The 20,091-nt window shown below is 48.0% G+C and overlaps 1 pseudogene; it reads left to right on the forward strand.

Moving 5' to 3' along the window:
* The first annotated feature begins 10,942 nt into the window (after nucleotides 1-10,942).
* On the forward strand, nucleotides 10,943-11,061 carry LOC124617014 (annotated as a pseudogene).
* The last annotated feature ends 9,030 nt before the right edge of the window (nucleotides 11,062-20,091 follow it).

Genomic DNA, 20,091 nt, shown 5'->3' on the forward strand with positions numbered 1-20,091 from the left:
ATGGCCACCAAACATCCCTGACATGAACATTATTGAGCATATCTGGAATTTCTTGTAACATGCTGTTCAGAAGAGATATCCACCCCCCTCTTATTCTTACGGATTTAAGACAGCCCTGCAGGATTCGTGATGTCAGTCCCCTCCAGCGTTACTTCAGACATTAGTCGAGTCCATGTCACGTCGTGCTGCGCACGGCACTTCTGCCTGTTTACGTGGACCCTACACGATATTAGGCAAGTGTGCCATTTCTCTGGCGCGTTGCGTATCCGGCACTATCGATTGCGACTTGTATTCCTGTTTCCGTCTGGTTTTGTCTTCCGCCCCAGCACGGAGGTGTGGTCTCGTTGTTGGCGGGCCTCGTTGATTTGGCCGTTGGGCGGTACGGCGTGTCCGCACGCGATCGCTCGAGGTTCTCCGCCTCTGAAAAGGGTGCCACGATATCGCTTGGGTTTCCGCACCCAGGAGTTGTAAGGACTGCAGGGCAGGCTTTCTGTGTGTTTGCTCTGTCCGGTCTGCGTGGCGTGGTTCGTTTCACCACACTTCAGCTGTTGTTTATATTTTCTGCGTGATTCCGTTTTGGCCGGGGTCTAGGTGTCGAGTTTTCTGCTGGTGTGTACCCGGTCGTCGCCCCCGTTTTCCCGCCCGGGGGCAGCCGTATCTGTTGGTGGGAATTATTTGGCAGTGTGTGTTTTGCGTGGACCCGGTCTGCTCACGCGCCCTGATTCTGTGTTGAAATTACTGTGGTCAGGCTGCCTCGGTTGTTGGAGTGTGTGTTATTGGTTTTCTGGCTTGCTGGGGACTGCGCGCGCGCCTGTTCCGTTTTGTGATGTGGCAGCAGTCTGATATTTTTATGTGTGCTTGTTAAGTTGTTAGCAATTGCTTTTAGCTTTGTGCTTACTTATTTTTATTTAAATTGCTGGGCATTGTCATTTGCCTGTTCTTCTACCTTTATTTATTTGTAGTGTCAATTAAGCCCAAGACGATGTCCAAGGTGCTAGCAATTGATTTTAGCCTCGTGTGTACTTAGTCCTATTTAAATTCTTGGCCTTGCCATTTGCTTGTTCTTTTACTCTTGTGCCAGTTAGCCCTAAGATAATGTCAGACCTTGGTATCTGTCAACCTTATTTTGGCTACTAGCGCTCAGGTGCAATATTGCCGGGCCTATCCCGGATTTTGTCATTAATTGAGATCCTTTTATACTGTATTTTTAGTAGTAGGTTTGGCAAGTGCACTTGCGTATTGTATTTATTATGTCCCCCCCCCCCTCTTCCTCCTTCGTGTAAACTGACTTTGGTAAGATTGCTAGGTGGCCTATGTTCTTTTATTACCTATGTAAGTTTGCCCGCTGCCGCAGTTGTAACATGTTTTTACCGGCAAGCGGCCCATGTTGGCTAGAGTTTGAATGTGGTCTGAGCTGTTGAAATCAGCGAACTTTCTGTAAGGAACCAGATGTTGGGCTTTGCCGTAGATATATTTATTATTTGAGCTAGTCATGTATGTGTTGTTGTGTTAAGGGTTTTTTTTTTTTAAATTGAGACACCGTTTGGAAATTTTATCACTCTTTTAAAGAAGGTATTGGAAGGAGTAATTTCGGCTGAAAATTTAATTGTGAATTATACATTTGTTCTTCACATTATAAAATTTAACTGTATTAGGTGAAAGTATGTAGTTTAATGCACAAAGATTATTTGTTAATGTATCATATTGTAAACAGTTTGGCAGCGATTCAAACGACACAAATAAGTTTCTCTGTTCACCTGTGGCATATAACATTCTTATTACCTCATATTGTAAGCAGTTTGATTTGTTTGTGTCACTGTAATTTGTAAGCCACAGTGTAATTCATTAGAATTAATTAATTGTTTTGGGGAAATAAACCTTTAATTGTATGTCCCCTTTTCATTAACCAAATCCCATCCAAATCGTCCGCTTAGCAAGTGTACCAGTTTCTTTGGCTCTTCAGTGTACAAATGCCGAAAAACACTCGTTATTCAGAACTGAAATACCGATATCGGTTTCTCCTTACGTCTTAATCTCTGGATTCGCGATTTATACACTGGTAGCAGCTTGCAGTTTTCCCCAGAGGCGGATACTGTTGCTCGAGGGTAGTTAACGCAAGCCTCAGAGGCGTTACCTCGGGGCTGCACCGTTAGCCCGCGGCAGCCGTATGACGCCTCCAGCGCTTCCTCAGGAGAAGAGGAAAAAAAACACCCAAGAGGATGAGGATATCCGCCCGATGGGTATCTGCGGAATAATTGGAAGTGGCTCTCGCTGTCCGTATGGTCGGCGGGCAAGCGAGGTGCCGGAGCTGCGATCCTATCGCCAGCGTAATTTGGGACCACGCGCGGGAGCCGGTGTGTGGCCGTTACTCACGGCGGAGGCGAGCTTTGTGCCGACTGACGTGTTACGTCCGGCGGCCGCGTTAATAGTGCGACGCCCGAACGCCCCTCCGTCAGCGGAGGCGCCTGTCCCCCGAGAATGATTAGCATCGACACACTCCGGGCAGGTGAGAATTCAATGGACTGCTTGATTACCCAAACAGCCAGCTTCACTCCGAGGCAATAAACGTGCAGAAGCCAATTCAGTGCGACTGGCGTCACTTAGTTATCGTTTCCAACTGATGAAGAGCTCTAATTTTCATGTCTGTTCTGGGTAATGTGTTCCCCATAGGCCAGTGAAACAGGAAGGAAGATTAAGGTTTAATATACCGTCCACGACGAGATCATTCAGTGCCGTTTCGAAGGAACGTTCGCCAAATTTGTAGTGAAGTCGCCGAAAACCTAAATGTGGATGGCCCAACTGAGGCGTGAACAGTCGTCCTCTCAAATACGAGTCAGTTGTCCTAGCCGCTGCACCAACTGGCTCAGTAACAGGGGGAGGGGAGGGGGGTGCTACCACATCTTCCTTCCACGAGAAAGACTCGGGTTAGAATTCCGATATTGCCAAAGATAAACCGTTGAGGCTTTCTGTAGCCTGTTGGCTCATGTCTCGGGATGTTCGGCCGACGCTTGTTTAATAAGCGGACGAGTCATCGACACCAGCATCATCGAACATACGAGGGTGGTTGGTAAGTGTGGTAAATTTCCATCCAAGAATGGAACATTTTTGCTGCGCCATCACGGATGGTAAGTTTGATTATTCCAAGGATCGTATAACGAATTTCGACAATATACACCGCACAGTTCATTACTGACGGCCGTCAGAATTGGTCAGTGTGTCGACTGCGACTGAAAATGGAGAAAACCAAGTTTAGTGCTGTTATTTAACTTTTTCGTTCCAAGTATTGGATTGCCGCACAAATCAAAACAGAATTGGATGAAGTTCACGCGTAATCTGCACTATCAGTTACTTTTGGATTAATTAATGTAAACGTGGTCGGACAACCACCGAAAACGGAGCGCGCAGCGGCCGTCCAATTGAGGTCACCACAAACGAAACGATTGACAAAATCCGTGATATACACTCCTGGAAATGGAAAAAAGAACACATTGACGCCGGTGTGTCAGACCCACCATACTTGCTCCGGACACTGCGAGAGGGCTGTACAAGCAATGATCACACGCACGGCACAGCGGACACACCAGGAACCGCGGTGTTGGCCGTCGAATGGCGCTAGCTGCGCAGCATTTGTGCACCGCCGCCGTCAGTGTCAGCCAGTTTGCCGTGGCATACGGAGCTCCATCGCAGTCTTTAACACTGGTAGCATGCCGCGACAGCGTGGACGTGAACCGTATGTGCAGTTGACGGACTTTGAGCGAGGGCGTATAGTGGGCATGCGGGAGGCCGGGTGGACGTACCGCCGAATTGCTCAACACGTGGGGCGTGAGGTCTCCACAGTACATCGATGTTGTCGCCAGTGGTCGGCGGAAGGTGCACGTGCCCGTCGACCTGGGACCGGACCGCAGCGAACCACGGATGCACGCCAAGACCGTAGGATCCTACGCAGTGCCGTAGGGGACCGCACCGCCACTTTCCAGCAAATTAGGGACACTGTTGCTCCTGGGGTATCGGCGAGGACCATTCGCAACCGTCTCCATGAAGCTGGGCTACGGTCCCGCACACCGTTAGGCCGTCTTCCGCTCACGCCCCAACATCGTGCAGCCCGCCTCCAGTGGTGTCGCGACAGGCGTGAATGGAGGGACGAATGGAGATGTGTCGTCTTCAGCGATGAGAGTCGCTTCTGCCTTGGTGCCAATGATGGTCGTATGCATGTTTGGCGCCGTGCAGGTGAGCGCCACAATCAGGACTGCATACGACCGAGGCACACAGGGCCAACAGCCGGCATCATGGTGTGCATGGTGTGGGGAGCGATCTCCTACACTGGCCGTACACCACTGGTGATCGTCGAGGGGACACTGAATAGTGCACGGTACATCCAAACCGTCATCGAACCCATCGTTCTACCATTCCTAGACCGGCAAGGGAACTTGCTGTTCCAACAGGACAATGCACGTCCGCATGTATCCCGTGCCACCCAACGCGCTCTAGAAGGTGTAAGTCAACTACCCTGGCCAGCAAGATCTCCGGATCTGTCCCCCATTGAGCATGTTTGGGACTGGATGAAGCGTCGTCTCACGCGGTCTGCACGTCCAGCACGAACGCTGGTCCAACTGAGGCGCCAGGTGGAAATGGCATGGCAAGCCGTTCCACAGGACTACATCCAGCATCTCTACGATCGTCTCCATGGGAGAATAGCAGCCTGCATTGCTGCGAAAGGTGGATATACACTGTACTAGTGCCGACATTGTGCATGCTCTGTTGCCTGTGTCTATGTGCCTGTGGTTCTGTCAGTGTGATCATGTGATGTATCTGACCTCAGGAATGTGTCAATAAAGTTTCCCCTTCCTGGGACAATGAATTCACGGTGTTCTTATTTCAATTTCCAGGAGTGTAGTAATGTAAAGCCGAAAGCCGCGCGGTGTAGCCGCGTGGTCTTAACGCGCCTTGTCACGGTCCGCGCGGCTGCCCCCGTCGGAGGTTCGTGTCCCCATTCGGGCAGGGATGTGTGTGCTGTCCTTAGTGTAAGTTAGATTAAGTAGTGGCTAAGCTTAGGGACCGACGACATCTGCAGTTTGGTCCCGTAAGACCTTACCACAAATTTCCAATTTTCCAATAACGTAAGACCGCCGAACAAAAATTCGTGAGACTGCGGAGACTATGTGCATTTCAACGCGGCGAGTGATTGACAACCTGCACAGAGAATTGGCTGTCAAGAAGCAGTTTGCGAGGCGGGTGCCGCAACTGCTCGCAGTCGACTAAAAGAGCATCCGGCACGACATTTCAACTCAGTGTCTTGCAATGTTTAATCGCAATCCGTAAGACCTTTTCCAACGATTTGTAACTGTTAATGAAAACAGGGTCCATCATTACACACCATAGTAAAAACAATGGACAAAGGCGAAGACCATTTTGTTAGCTGATACGGTGAAGACCACTGTTTCCAAGGAATAATGCTCACTGACTACTCGAAAAAGGACGGAACCATAACTGAACTGTATTATGCTTAATTGTTCGATCGTTTAAAACCTGCCTTGATTAAAAAGAGACCAGTTTGGCACGCAGAAAAGAGTTCTTCCACCAGGATAATGCACCATCCCAAACATCAGCCATAACAACGGCTAAAGTAGATGAACTGGTCTTTGAATTGGTTTCTCATCGATCATAATCACCAGACTTAGCGTCAAGTGACTTCTTCCGATTTCGTAACTTTAAACTTGGCTTTGCTGGGAAGAAATTTTCATCAAATGAGGAACCGATAGCTGCGGTCAACGAGCATTTTGCAGAGTTTAACAGAACCTGTTTTTCCGATGGGATGAAACAGCTGGAAGACTGCTGGACCAAGTGTATATCCCTCAAAGGAGGTTATGTCCAAAAGTAAGGTGAGTTGTTTACCGAAATAAAACTTTTTTTTTTTTATTTTTTTATTTTTTTTTTTTTACCAGACTTATCAAACCACTGTCACAAACTGGGCTCGCAGAGGCGGAGAAACCGGCCATGGCGGAGCATGCGATGTGTAAAACCGACCACGCCGTAAAACTCGCAGACGACCAGATTCTCTCTGTTGAGAAGGACGCCCACATCCATTTGTTTATGGAATGCTTTCGAAGTCATAAACACGACAATTCTTTTGACAAGGAAGAAGTAAACCTCAAAATAAACGGAACCTGGATTACCGTGCTGCAGCGAACTGTCGTTCAAGGTAACAAGTGGGGCGAACGACAGCGGTAATGACCAGGGAAAGATCCTCAGGCGTTGTCGCGGTAACTGCATTACACTAAGATGGCAAAAGTCATGAGACACCTCCTAATACTGTGCCGGACCTCCTTTGACCGCCGTAGTGGAGAAACTCGACGTGGTGTGGACTCAACAAGTTTTTGCAAGTCCCCAGCAGAAATATTGAGCCATGCTGCCTCTATAGCTGTCCGTAATTGCGAAAATGATGCCGGTACAGAATTTTGTGCAAAAAAAAAAAAAAAAAAAAAAAAAAAGAGGTTCAAATAGCTCTATGCACTATGGAACTTAACATCTGAGGTCATCAGTCCCCTAGAACTGAGAACTACTTAAACCTAACTAACCTAAGGACATCACACACATCCATGTCCGAGGCAGGACTCGAAACTGCGACTGTACCAGCCGCGTGGTTCCGGACTGAAGCGCCTAGAACCGCTCGACCACAGCGGCCGGCGAATTTTGTGCACATGTTCCATAAATGTTCGATGGGATTCATGTCCGGCGATGTAGGTGGCCAAATAATTCGCTCTAATTGTCCAGAATGTTCTTGAAACCAATTGCAATTAACTGACGCGGTGAGATGGCACATTCTCATCCATAAAAATCCTCTCTTCACTCATAAAAATTCCATCGTTGTTTGGGAACGTTAAGTCTATGAATGGCTGCCAATCGTCTCCATTTAGCCGAACTTTACCATTTCCAGTCAATAATCAGTTCAGTTCGAGCAGACGACCCAGCCCATGCCATCCCATGTGAACTCAGCCAACACCATTATCCAGCTAGCATCAGCTTACAAAGCGCCTTGTTGACAACTTGGGTCCATAACTCTGTAGGGTCTGTTCCACACTCGCAGCCTACCAACTGAAATCGGGATTCATCTGCCCGGGCCACGGCTTTCCAGTCGTCTAGGATCTAACCGATTTGGTCTCGACCCCAGGCGTGGCGTTACAGGCGATGTCGTGCTGCTAGCAAAGGCACTCGAGTGGGCTGCCTGCTGCCATAGCCCATTAATGCCAATTTCGCAGCACTGCCCTAACGGATACGTTCGTCGTACGCCCCACATTTATTTCTGAGGTTATTTCATGCAGTATTGCTTGTCTGTTTGGACTGGCAACTAACTCTACGCAACAACTGCTGCTCTCGGTCGTCGAGTGAAGACCATTGGCCACTACGTTGTCCGTGGTAAGAGGTAATGCCTGAAATCTGGTATTCTAGGCACACTCTTGACGCTGTAGATCTCGGAATATTGAATTCCCTAACGATTTCCGAACTCGAAAGTCCCATGCGTCTAGTCCAACTACCCCTCTGCGTTCGAAGTCTGTTTATTCCCGTTGTGCGGCCGTGATCAGGTCGTAAAAAATGAAATGATCGTATGGCATTGTTGGCCGAGAGGCCCCATGCGGGGGAGTTCGGCCACCGTATTGCAAGTCCTTTTTAGTTGAAGCCACTTCAGCGACTTGTGAGTCAATGAGGATGAAATGATGATGGACACACGACACTCAGTCATCTCGAGGCAGAGAAAATCCCTGACCCCGCCGGAAGTCGAACCCGGGACCCCGTGGGGGGAAAGCGAGAACGCTACCGCAAGACCACGAGCTGCGGACATCGGATCGCAAAGCTTTTCATATGAATCACCTGAGTACAAAGTCAGCTCCGCCAGTGCACTGTCTTGTACCTTGTGTACGCGACGCTACCGCCATCTGTATATGTGCATATCGCTGCCAGCCACTCGTCGTTGTGAAACGTCAGGAAAAAAAAAAAACTGTTGGTCAGAGATCGCAAGACGAAAGTCACCAGGCAATACGTCACTGCCAAGTATATTTACTCTGTGGCAGAACTGAAATGTGGCGCAATCGGCCGAGTGAGGGTAATTGGGAGATTCTGGAAAAGCAACACTGGATCAAAACTGACGTCAAAGGGTGGCTGGGCGGTGTGCTGATCAGTGATGCCTCCACTGTGGCGCCCAGCGATACGATACGTAAACTGTCTACCATAGGTAAGGGATGATACAGTACATGGTCTCCTGTGCCTCTCTAGGAAGCCATAATGAATACCCATACTCTAACAACAGAGCATTAAGTGTGCTGAATCAATCATGGAGTGTGGAAAAATTGGTAAAGAAGATGGTCGAAGCGTTTGAGGTGTGATGTTTCTAAAAGATGCTGGAAGTTGAGTGTGCTAGTAAGTAATTATGAGGTTCTCTGTAGAATCGGTGGGAGGAGGAATGTGCTGTAACCACTGAGTAGAAGAAGGGATAGTACGGTAGGACATCTGTTGAGACGTCGGAAAACAACTTCCACGGTACTAGAGGGAGGGGTATGGGACAACTGAAAAAAATGGCTCCATGCACTATGGGACTTAACATCTGAAGTCATCAGTTTGCTAGACTTAGAACTACTTAAACCTAACTAATCTAAGGACATCAAACACATCCATGACCGAGGCAGGATTCGAACCAGCGACCGTAGCAGCAATGCGGTTCCGGGCTGAAGCGCCTAGAACCGCTCGGTCACAACGGCCGGCTACGGGACAATAAATCCAAGGAAAAAGACAGACTGGAATGCAGCCAACAAATAATCGAGAACGTTGGACGCATGTGACTAATCTGAGATGAAGAGAAAGTTGTGATGGGCCGTAGAGACCAGTCAGATGATGGACAATAACCAAATAACGTAGGAAATTCAGGGACTTGGGATGGGAAGAGTGAAGAGAGTAATAGGAGAAATTCCAATATCCTAGCACAGTGTAGGTTGTTGCAGTGGAATCTGCGATGTCAGACAATATTTGGCAGTTATGGAAGGTTTCATAGAACACAATCAATGGATGTTGTTCAGATTTACGTATTATTTGGAAAAAAATCTAATATAGAGCTATCATTCTCATGCTTGCAGAGTGAGACCAATTGGCGATGGGTGGAAAAAAATCAATTTCGTGTAACTAATCGTAAATGTTTGAAAAATGTGATATCTTAGCTTCAAAGATATGCTTATAAATACTGTTTTATTCGACACCGGTATCGATCACCAGGTCATCTTCCGTTATCTTACAGTTATTTAACGGTTATTTACGGTTACTGCAGTGTCACGTAATAAGAACACCATCCTTCGCCATCTGTTTATCTTCCTGCGCCATCTGTTTATCTTCATCAAGAATTAGAAACGTGTTCCACCTTCCCGCCTGGAGGTACTCTGCATATTGGTAGAGAATATGACCGTAAGATTGCTAGGTTATTCTTTTAAAAAAAGAAAAATAAGGCGTGTTTTAGAACTGAAATACTGTTGCGGCGGAGGAATTTCTGTAGCTTCCCGTATTTGGCGATTGTGTGCCCTGGTCCGGTGTGGGATTACTCTGCTGGCCTCCCCCGCATACGGTTTAGCAGCTAAACCTCCGAGAATGCGGGAGTTTCCTCAAAGGCGGAGAAGAAATGCCGGCTGACAAAGCGCTGGTGGCGGGCTTCCGCCTCAATGAGCGGCCAGGAAGGGCGCGGCTAGGGAAGGGAAGGGAAGGGAAGTGGAACTTGTGCGGCCTCGCAGGTAGCGCAGGCGCAGTGCGCGCTTTGTGCCCCGTCCCGGCCGTTCGGCACGGCTTCCGCCGCCCATCTGCGCTCTGCAGGGAGCCGGCCACAAAAGGCTCGTGTCCATCACCATCGCCCGCTAGGCCACTCCACGTATTACCACCTCCAGCTCGGCGCATACACGTCCAGTGGCCCGCTGCGGACCCAGGACCTTAGCTAGTGGAGGACGGCGCGATGTGGGAGGGGGTTAACTCATATTAGTTTCGCGATATGTGCCAAGTAAATTCATTATACCCATTGTAGATGACGAACTTCAAATGAGATATAAATTTGCGGATTATGTAGGTACACTATGCAACCAGTCACTTTTCGAATTTGGTACGGTTTATACACGGACTCAAATGGTTCAAATGGCTCTGAGCACTATGGGACTTAACGTCTGAGGTCATCAGTCCTCTAGAACTTAGAACTACTTAAACCTAACTAACCTAAGAGCATCACAAACATCCATGCCCGAGGCAGGATTCGAACCTGCGGCCGTAGCAGTCGCGCGGTTCCAGACTGTAGCGCCTAGAACCGCTCGGCCACCACGGCCGGCGATGGAGCCTCTCCTGATCTGTAACGGCTGTAGCTGTAGCGGAATCTTCTTCATGGTGAATGTCACAGCCTGAACCTTTGCCGCGTCGAACTTGAGCCGCTATTTGGTGGCCCAGGCTCCCAGCTCATTTCAGTCCAGCTGCAGGCGTCGTAGGATCAGTTGCATGTTCCTGCTTCATACAAGAAGTGCGGCCTGTTTACAGATGAGGGTACCTTTACGAGTGGCGGTATCGTGAATCTTCACAATACTCGCCTGTGCACTATGGGAAATCCCCACGGTATGGTGGCAGCGAACACCAGTACCAGTTCAGCGTCAGGTTAGGGACGGTGATTACTGACCATTATCCCTTCACGGCGGAGCTAACACACTGCTACAGACAGAACATTACAGAGCATTCCCACTTCCTTTGGTATGTTTTCATCACTGACACCTAAAACCGTCAAGGATCTATTTTCTCTACCTTGAAGTGGGTGTACCTCCTTTGGAACGCATTTCCAACCATATGGCCATCTGACCTCTTTTGCTCGTTATCCTCTCAGTGTTTCCTGCGGCTTATCCCCATTTAACAATTACACTAAAACACAAACACACACACGAGGGCCAATAGCCTTGCTGCAGTGGTAACACTGGTTCCCATCAGGTCACCGAAGTTAAGCGCTGTCAGGCTTGGCTAGGACTTGGATGGGTCACCGTCCGGGGCTGCCGAATGCTGTTGGTAATCGTGGTGCACTCAGCCCTTGTGAGGGCAACTGAGGAACTACTTGATTGAGAAGTAGGGGCACCCGTCACGAAAACTGACTACAGCCGCGAGAGTGGCGTGTTGACCACGTGCCGGTCCACACCCGCATCCGGTGACGTCAAGGGCTGAGGATGACATGGCGGCCTCTCGGTACCGTTGGGCCTTCACGGCTGGTTCGCCTATTTTTTGTGTCACAGAAATAATGCTTAGATAATTCACAGACGAATGCTGTTAATTCAAATGCCATATACCTCAAGCTGATAGTGAATCAGTCAATCTCACCAATTATTACCCTGCCTTTGTTAAATGAAGCAACCAAGAAGTCGGCGGATGTCAATGTAGCTTCGTACACATACACAACATCAGAGGATACCGGTACGTAAATGATTAGAGTTGCAATTCTCTGTCACAGGTAAAATGGTTATTCGTGTATCGTGCTATCACCAGGCTTCGTAGGGGATGGAATGGGCGTCGACAGCATCAGATGTCGAGTGAAGGACATGGAGATGCTGCGTACTCTTGAGAGAAAGCATTATCAGCACCTGACAGTTTGTAGGAGCTTCATTGTGTGTGTCCATATGGTCGGAATATTGAATTCTGCAAGGTCCAGATTTGTTGGGTGTGCCTCTCTGAGACGCATTTCCGACCATATGTCCAATATAACTTCTTTGCAGCATATCATCTCATGGATTGTTTCTACGTGGGACAAGGGGATACCACATGTCATAGCACTCCGTCTTCAGGCCACGAGTGGCCTACCGGGACCATCCGACCTCCGTGTCATCCTTAGTGGAGGATGCGGATAGGAGGGGCGTGGGGTCAGCACACTGCTCTCCCAGTCGTTACGACGGTATTCTTGACCGAAGCCGCTACTAATCGGTCGAGTAGCCCCTCAATTGGCATCACGAGGCTGAGTGCAACCTGAAAAATGGCAACGGCGCATGGCGGCCTGGATGGTCACCCATCCAAGTGCCTACCACGCCGGACATCGCTTAACTTCGGTGATCTCACGGGAACCGGTGTATCCACTGCGGCAAGGCCGTTGCCCTACCACATGTCATAGGAAAATCTTTTTCTGCATCGTGTTTTCATTACTTCCTGTAATTTTGCACGCAGCAGATAAATACGAACGGACATGGAAAAGCAAGAAACTAAGCACAAAGATGGCAGCATTTTGGTGAGGGTGCGTCGTCGGCCAGAGGCAGGCTGGTGGGTGATATTGCAACAGCGGCGGACGCCTAGAGCTGTCATTAGGATTGGCCCGCAACAAGAACTTGTTTGGCCAGGACCGCAGGGCACCGGACGAGAAAAAGCTACGGAGGCGTGACCTCGGGTTTCTTTCCTCCGTAGGGCCGGTCCGAGCGCGCTGTGGGAACCGCCGCCGCCGCCGCTCAATAGCGCTCCGTGACAGCCATTGTGGCCCGCGTTTGTTCTCTCTGGCTGATCATCCGTCCGTCTGGCTGTCTGTCTGTACGGCTTATGTAAAGGCCCAAATCGCCGTTCTCTCGGGCCCTGCTGCCACACACCGGGCAGTAAATTGATACTGATTTATTCTTTGTTGGGATCGTTACATGCATCTCCTTACACTGACAATGCACCGTGTCGGATGGCTTCGGAGAGCGTCAGAAGGGGAGCACACCTGTACAGGTTTAGTGACTACACTGTCGCAGATGCGCTGTTTGGCGAGACGTTTCAGTATCTCTTGGCCTACATCCACAACAAAGACTCGTCCTTCACCACCTAGACGCATCTGTAACTCAATAAATGATGCTGCATAATTTGCCAACACCTGCGCCCTCTTCCCTTCCTTCTGGGACACGCACAAGGGTCATTCAATAAACAAGACCCCACCGTTTTCCTCCAGCTGTTAATATTTACGTAAAAAAACGTCCTTATACAGGGTGAAAAGTTCAAAATGGTTCAAAAGGCTCTGAGCACTATGGGACTTAACGTCCCCTAGAACTTAGATCTATTTAAACCTAACTAACCTAAGGACATCACACACATCCATGCCCGAGGCAGGATTCGAACCTGCAGCCGTAGCAGTCGCGCGGTTCCGGACTGAGCGCCTAGAACCGCTAGACCACCGCGGCCGGCGAAAAGTATTTAAACCGACACACTCTGGGACGTTCTATGGGACATAAAAACAAATATTTTCCCCTAATGTCATTTTTTTCCTATGAGGAGTGTTTAAACCGGTAGAGGAAGATTTCTCTCGCGGCAAATTAATTAAACCGACAAACACTTTTCCATTTTTTATCATCAAGAGACAACACATTAACACAACCCAATTTTAATTACAGTAGATTTTCAAAAATGCCTCCATTGACATGTAAACAAAAGTAACACCGTCGGATCATGTTCTGTCTGATACGGGCAAAAAACCCCTGCAGTATCACTACCAATGTTGAGGTTAGTCGCTACTGGGACATCAGATACTGATGAAGATGAATCAGACGAATTTTTAGTACACTTTACTTTCTTGCGCCAATGTACACGCATTCTAAATACCTTCAGACTAGGTCTTGGCATGTTGAAGGAAAGAAAACTCAATGACTTCTCCACATACGACTTTCACAACAATGACATGGATGTACTCACAAAGGAAACAATACAAATGGTCCAGAATCTATTGTCAACTGTCTAGCAGTGTAGCCAACAGAAAAGCTAACTCTCTTGTGCTCAATTATATCTCTGGCAAGGCTGTCTATATCAGGTATATTTCGCGTCTCGTATACAAGGTGCGGAACATCGTGTGTCGAAATTATTTTAAAAAATTATTTAAAATAGTTCTATTCACGTCATCCAAATATTTTATACATGGTATTAAATGGGAGAGTCTAAATTTTTCGAAAATGCATTTACCCAAAAATCGATTTTTTCATCGAAAAACTCATTCCGTATACCCTTAAATGCAGAATCAGCACCAGTAGCGTCAAATACATACAAATAACATCATATGCACGAGTTATGTTCTCAGTTAGTGCTACTGACAACACGACTGGTGCATATGATATTTGAATTATAAATATAAAGGAAACTTATAAAAAGGTCATACCATGGAACACAAATAACGCTGAAAACAGAAAATCTACCATCTGCAGAAATACACAAGATGTTTCACAATTCCTGTTACGGGTTTCTAAGGCTTGTAGAACTTACTTTAGTTTAGATAAGGAATTCATGTCTGAAAGTGCACCGCTTGGATATAAAATAAGTTTGAAGATAGGATCACTTTCAAGTCTCCCGCTTCACGTGGGACACTGGCCAGAACAACTTCAGTCTTGCGCAAGAGCTAGGTACAGTTCATAACGTCCTAAGGTCGATTACTTCGTGAAGGACCAGCCAAGGAAGCAGACGTTTACAGCATAGTACGAGTTCGTCATTGGTAAGGATCATTGCGTCACATTGCTAGCTAAATGCCTACAGCTAAAGCAACAGTAATGATTTATTAATTCATTCTAGATTTAGGATAGCTAAGCTTGATTTTTAGTGGAATGTGTTGCTTCTTTTAGTGACGAAAACCGGCTTCTCAGGACGATGGAATAAACCCACAGTTAAAAACATGCCGTTGCTGTCTGCATTAATTGATGAGCCCTGTCATCTGTTTGATGTAGTTAATGTATTTGGTTTTCGGGAAGTTGCTTTCGGTTCAGTTCGTTGCGCCACAGAAGCCAAAACAAGGTGATCGATGTAGTAGGAAGTACATGAGGCGGTGGACCTCGAGTCGTTACCTACCAAAATACCACGTGCAAGCGCAGAGCTCAGCGACGTTGTTATGTGCACGTGTCGCCTAATGCGAACACATCACCGTTCGATCGTGACGTTCCGTTGAGGACCAATGTGAATCGTCCTTTTGTCTACGGGACTATCCTTTCCGTCTGATCACCTTTGAGTGTTACAGGGGGGCGAATGTCTCGCAACACTGCTGACATGGCTGCTTTCACGTTTAGTAATCAGAAAATGACATCAAGCCAGCACATCTTCAGTCCGCACTTTAAGCTACAGTCGCGCACCTGGCGGCAACTTTAAGAACCAATGTAGAGTTGAAACTTCCTGGCAGATTAAAACTGTGTGCCGGACCGAGACTCGAACTCGGGACCTTTGCCTTTCGCTGGCAAGTGCTCTACCGACTGAGCTACCCCAGGACGACTCACGCCCCGTCCTCACAGCCTTACTTCTGCCAGTACCTCGTCTCCTACCTTCCAAACTTTACAGAAGCTCTCCTGCAAACCTCGCAGAACTGGCACTCCTGAAAGAAAGGATACTGCGAAGACATGGCTTAGCCACAGCCTGAGGGATGTAGACTTGACTCTCGCATAAGCTGAGTAGGTTTTTTCCGTCTCATTCCACGCCATATTTTAGCCATCCATGCGCAATTAACAGAACAGGCCATCTCCTGAACTAACTAAACGACAAATGAGTAAAATATTGCTTTTCTTCTCAGTTGCGGATTATCATTTTCCTAATATAAAGGAGGAGTTTTCATGGCGAATTCAGAATCGCATTTTATCTGCTGTTCACAAAGGTATCATATACAGCAGGATTGCGCTATGAAATACCAAGCTCTGTGTGTGTTAAATCATGTGGTCCTAAAAAGAATCTCGGCTGTTAGGCATTTTCACAAGTATTCCGGAAACAATTACTTCAGTTTTTATAAACAACAGAAACTGTGACATATTGTAACATGAAACTTACGAAATACGTGAGTTTTTCATATTTAGCTGTCACGAACAGCAGTAACAGTGACATGAAACAAATTCCGTAACTTATACACGGCCAAGTCACATTTCTGTGATCACAGACTATGTTCGACGTCAACGTGCAATAACCACTCAACAGACTGCAGATGGCGGCACTAGCAGTGGAGGGCATATAAAACGTCTCGGCGGGACATGGAAAACAGTCCGGTCGTTGTGGTAATGCGGAAACAGAGAGATTTATCTAACTACGAACAGTGTCTCCTCAACGACCGTTTAGCGAACGTTGCTGCGTAGGGGCCTCCGTTGCAGGATTCTTGTTCATGCACCTACGCTGACTGCTGTTCAGCCGGCCCGTGTGACCGAGTGGTTCTAGGCGCTACAGTCTGGAACCGCGCGACCGCTACTGTCGCAGTTTCGAATCTTGCCTTGGGAATGGATGTGTGTGATGTTCTTAGGTTAGTTAGGTTTAAGTAGTTCTAAGTTCTAGGGGACTGATGACCTCAGAAGTTAAGTCCCATAGCGCTCAGAGCCATTTGACTGCTATTCATAGGTGAGGAATGTTGGAATTTGCACGCCAATACCGCAACTGGACGTGCATTGAGTGGCGAAAGGTGACCTTTTCAGACGTTTTATACTCCATCGGACAGATGGCCATTGGCATGTACGACGTGAAACACCAAGAACGAAACACCCTGCAACAATCGTCGGAAGCATGCAACCCGGAGTCGGGAGCGCTGTGGTCTGGGGAATGTTTTGGTGGCATTCACTGGACGATTCCGTCAGTCTGGAAGGCACAGTGGGTCAACACAAGCAATGCTCCTATCCTCGGGCACCGTACCTGCCGCTACATTTAACTTATTTTTTCCTCTGCACCATGGCATCCACTAGCAAGCTGGTTCAAATGGCTCTAAGCACTATGGGACTTAACAGACGCCGGCCAGAGTGGCCGAGCGGTTCCAGGCGCTACAGTCTGGAACCGCTCGACAGCTACGGTCGCAGGTTCGAATCCTGCCTCGGGCATGGATGTCTGTGATGTCCTCAGTTAGGTTTAAGTAGTTCTAAGTTCTAGGGGACCGATGACCTCAGAAGTTAAGTCCCATAGTGCTCAGAGCCATTTGAAGTTAACAGCTGAGGTCATCAGTCCCCTAGACTTAGAACTACTTGAACCTAACTAACCTAAGAACATCACACACATCCATCCCCGAGGCAGGATTCGAACCTGCTGCCGTAGCAGCAGCGCGGTTCCGGATAAAGCACCTAGAACCGCTCGGCCACTGTGGCCGGCCACCAGCAAGACAACGCGACGTGTCACACAGCTCGCAGCGAACGTGCATGGTTCGGAGACAACCACGATGATTTCACCGTACTCTCCTGGGCACCAAACACCCCCAGATTAAAACCCAATCGAGAATCTGTTGGACCAACTCGATTGGGCTATTCGAGCATGGACCCAGCGACGGCAGTGAAGTCGGCCCCACATCCCTGTCGGTACCTTCGGGAACCTCTTGACTCTCTTCCTGCACGTCTCGCAGCTCTGCGAAAACGTGGCTATTCTGGCTTTTGACAAGTGGTTATACTAATTCGATTGGACAGCGTATATCTTTTCCGAAACTCTCATACTTTCTTTTTTCATGGCAACTATGCACCGAAAGCACAAATAATTTTAAAACAATATGAATGAGTGATAATTTCAATTTCATTTCAGACTAGAAATTCACTTACTTGAATAGAACTACGTAGCGGGATAACATTTTAGTGCAGCATAATTCAGAAAACTGTAGAAATACAGGAACTCTAAATTTTTACGTATTTCCCCACTTACATATACAGTTAAAGAAACTGCGAACTGGATTACCCATATTTAAAATGGTATTTCGTTTGAATTACTTGTGAATGTAGGACTCATGTCTACAGAAAACAAGTAAACAGCAATGAGGCAAACCCAATAAATGGAGAGCCAACAAAACTTGCACAACAACGACAGAAGGATATTAACTAAGCGCACAGCGTGGAGGCAAGCAAAGGAATCACTCACTAATTTCCGTGTCCGGTCAGCATTTCCAGAAGGTAGCAGCTCCGATGGCCTTGTTGGTTCCCTCGATCAGGTCCTGTGTTATGCACGGTTGTTCAAGTTGAGGACAAATTAGCAGGCGGGCCGTGTCTTGTGTTCTCCCGCACTCGCAGGATTATCTCCATCAGCTGCAAGAGTGCCCCGTTTCGGCATGTTGGTCTTGCAGAGAGGACCGACCACCCTAAGACGATTGAGCGATACCCAAATAGGGTAGGGCAAGTCATTTCCTGGAGCTAGCCCTTCCTTTACAGGGATATCAGGTGGTAGCTTGCTCTCCCACCTGGCCATGCGGTTAGACTCTGGTGTTCCCTCTAGTGGTTGAGTCCTGGTGATGAAGCTCTTTCTCGACTTCAGTCGACAGACTACAGCCTGATGATCATGCCGTGGGTGTCGGGGATCTTAAGTTTGGTTAGCCCTCTCTGCATCAGCAGCAACAGCCCTTTGTAAGTCGGCTGTTTAGGTCTTTATGTTGGTAACGTCACGTAGCGCTCTGTATGAAAATCACTGACTGTGATAGGCTGTTTAGGTTTTTATGTTGGTAACGCCACGTAGCGCCCTGTATGAAAATCACTGACTGTGCTGTGTGGAGTCTGTGGCTGGTTTGCATTTTTGGAATATTTAATATTGCAGTGTTGGGCAGTTGGATGTGAACAGCTCGCAGCGTTGTGCAGTTGGAGGTGAGCCGCCAGCAGTGGTGGATGTGGGGAGAGAGATGACGGTGTTTTGAGAGCGGATGATCTGGACGTGTGTCCACGAGAAAGAGTAAATTTGTAATATTGGATATCATGAACTGATATATATATGTTGACTTTTGAACATTATTAAGGTAAATACATTGTTTGTTCTCTATCGAAATCTTTCGTTTGCTAACTATGCCTATCAGTAGTTAGTGCCTTCAGTAGTTAGAATCTTTTATTTAGCTGGTAGTATTGGCGCTCGCTGCTTTGCAGTAGTTCGAGTAACGAAGATTTTTGTGAGGTAAGTGATTCATGAAAGCTATAGGTTATTGTTAGTCAGGGCCATTCTTTTGTAGGGCTTATTGAAAGTCAGACTGCGATGAGCTAAAAATATTGTGAGTCAGTTTAGTGATGATAAGAATAAGTATAGAGAGAAATGTCTGAGTACTTTCAGTTCTGCTCAGCTGTTTGAAAATCAAATAACGTAACGGGTTTACCAGCACAGTCATTCTTAAATTTTCCTAAGGGGATGTTTCACCTTCTAATAGTGGGGGCAGCTATTCCAACAATCGGGTAGTTTTTATCTTCTGGAGTTGGCTTCATACATCCTGACAAGATTGGGGCGGTTTCATTGCTTGCAATATCAACCTGTTTGGTGTGAGTGGGTGCACTCCAAAACGGTGAAGCATGCTCTGCAGCGGACACGCACAAAGCAAGACCCGAAATTCTCAGGACGAGAGGACTTGCTCCTCAGGTGGTGGAAAGAAAAGGAATGGGTGGTTAAAATATCGAGATACACAGCGTGGTGTCTAGAAACAGGATGAATGGCGGCGTGATATCAAATTTCCGTTTGCGAAACGTCACTGCAGCCGAGTGTGTAGTCGGGCGAGACACTCCACGCCGTTGGAACTGCGGCGGCTGCGGCCGAAGGAAGCGCGCCCGGAGCAGTAGAGCAGCGGCGGGTGCGCGCCGCACAGCCGAGCCATCGAAAGCGGGCGAGCGTCAATCGGCCGCGATGGCATCGCATCGCATAGCAGGCGCAGGAAGCGGGCTGGCTGTCCCGCCCGTGGCCGCGCTCATGCCTATGTATGAGGCGAGGCTATGAGGGCCGCGCCGAGGCGCAGGTGCGGCAGCGCTCTGCCAACGGACTCGGGCGGCCCTGGCTATCTCTGCCGCCAGCTGGGCCGGTATGGAAATGACACTCCGGCGCGGCCGGGGCCCGCCCTCGTACCTGCAGGGCCGCGGGAAAGAGTACTCCTCCCACGCCCAACGGCCGCGCCTTACTGTTTCCACGGGCGGCGTCCCAAGAGATGCCCAACCCCACTAATGTAATAGAGGGTGTATGTTTTATTTGAGGCATAATTTTCAAACTAGGGCACACACAGCTAAAAAATTATACATAATTGATTGACTAATTCATACAGTACACTGAAGTGCCAAAGAAACTGGTATAGGCATGCGTATTCAAATACAGAGATATGTAAACAGGCAAAATACGGCGCTGCGGTCGCCAACGCCTATATAAGAGCCATCCGGTCACAGTCGTAATCTCAACTGC

The sequence above is a fragment of the Schistocerca americana genome, chromosome 5, assembly GCF_021461395.2.
Source record: "Schistocerca americana isolate TAMUIC-IGC-003095 chromosome 5, iqSchAmer2.1, whole genome shotgun sequence".
Taxonomy (NCBI): domain Eukaryota; kingdom Metazoa; phylum Arthropoda; class Insecta; order Orthoptera; family Acrididae; genus Schistocerca; species Schistocerca americana.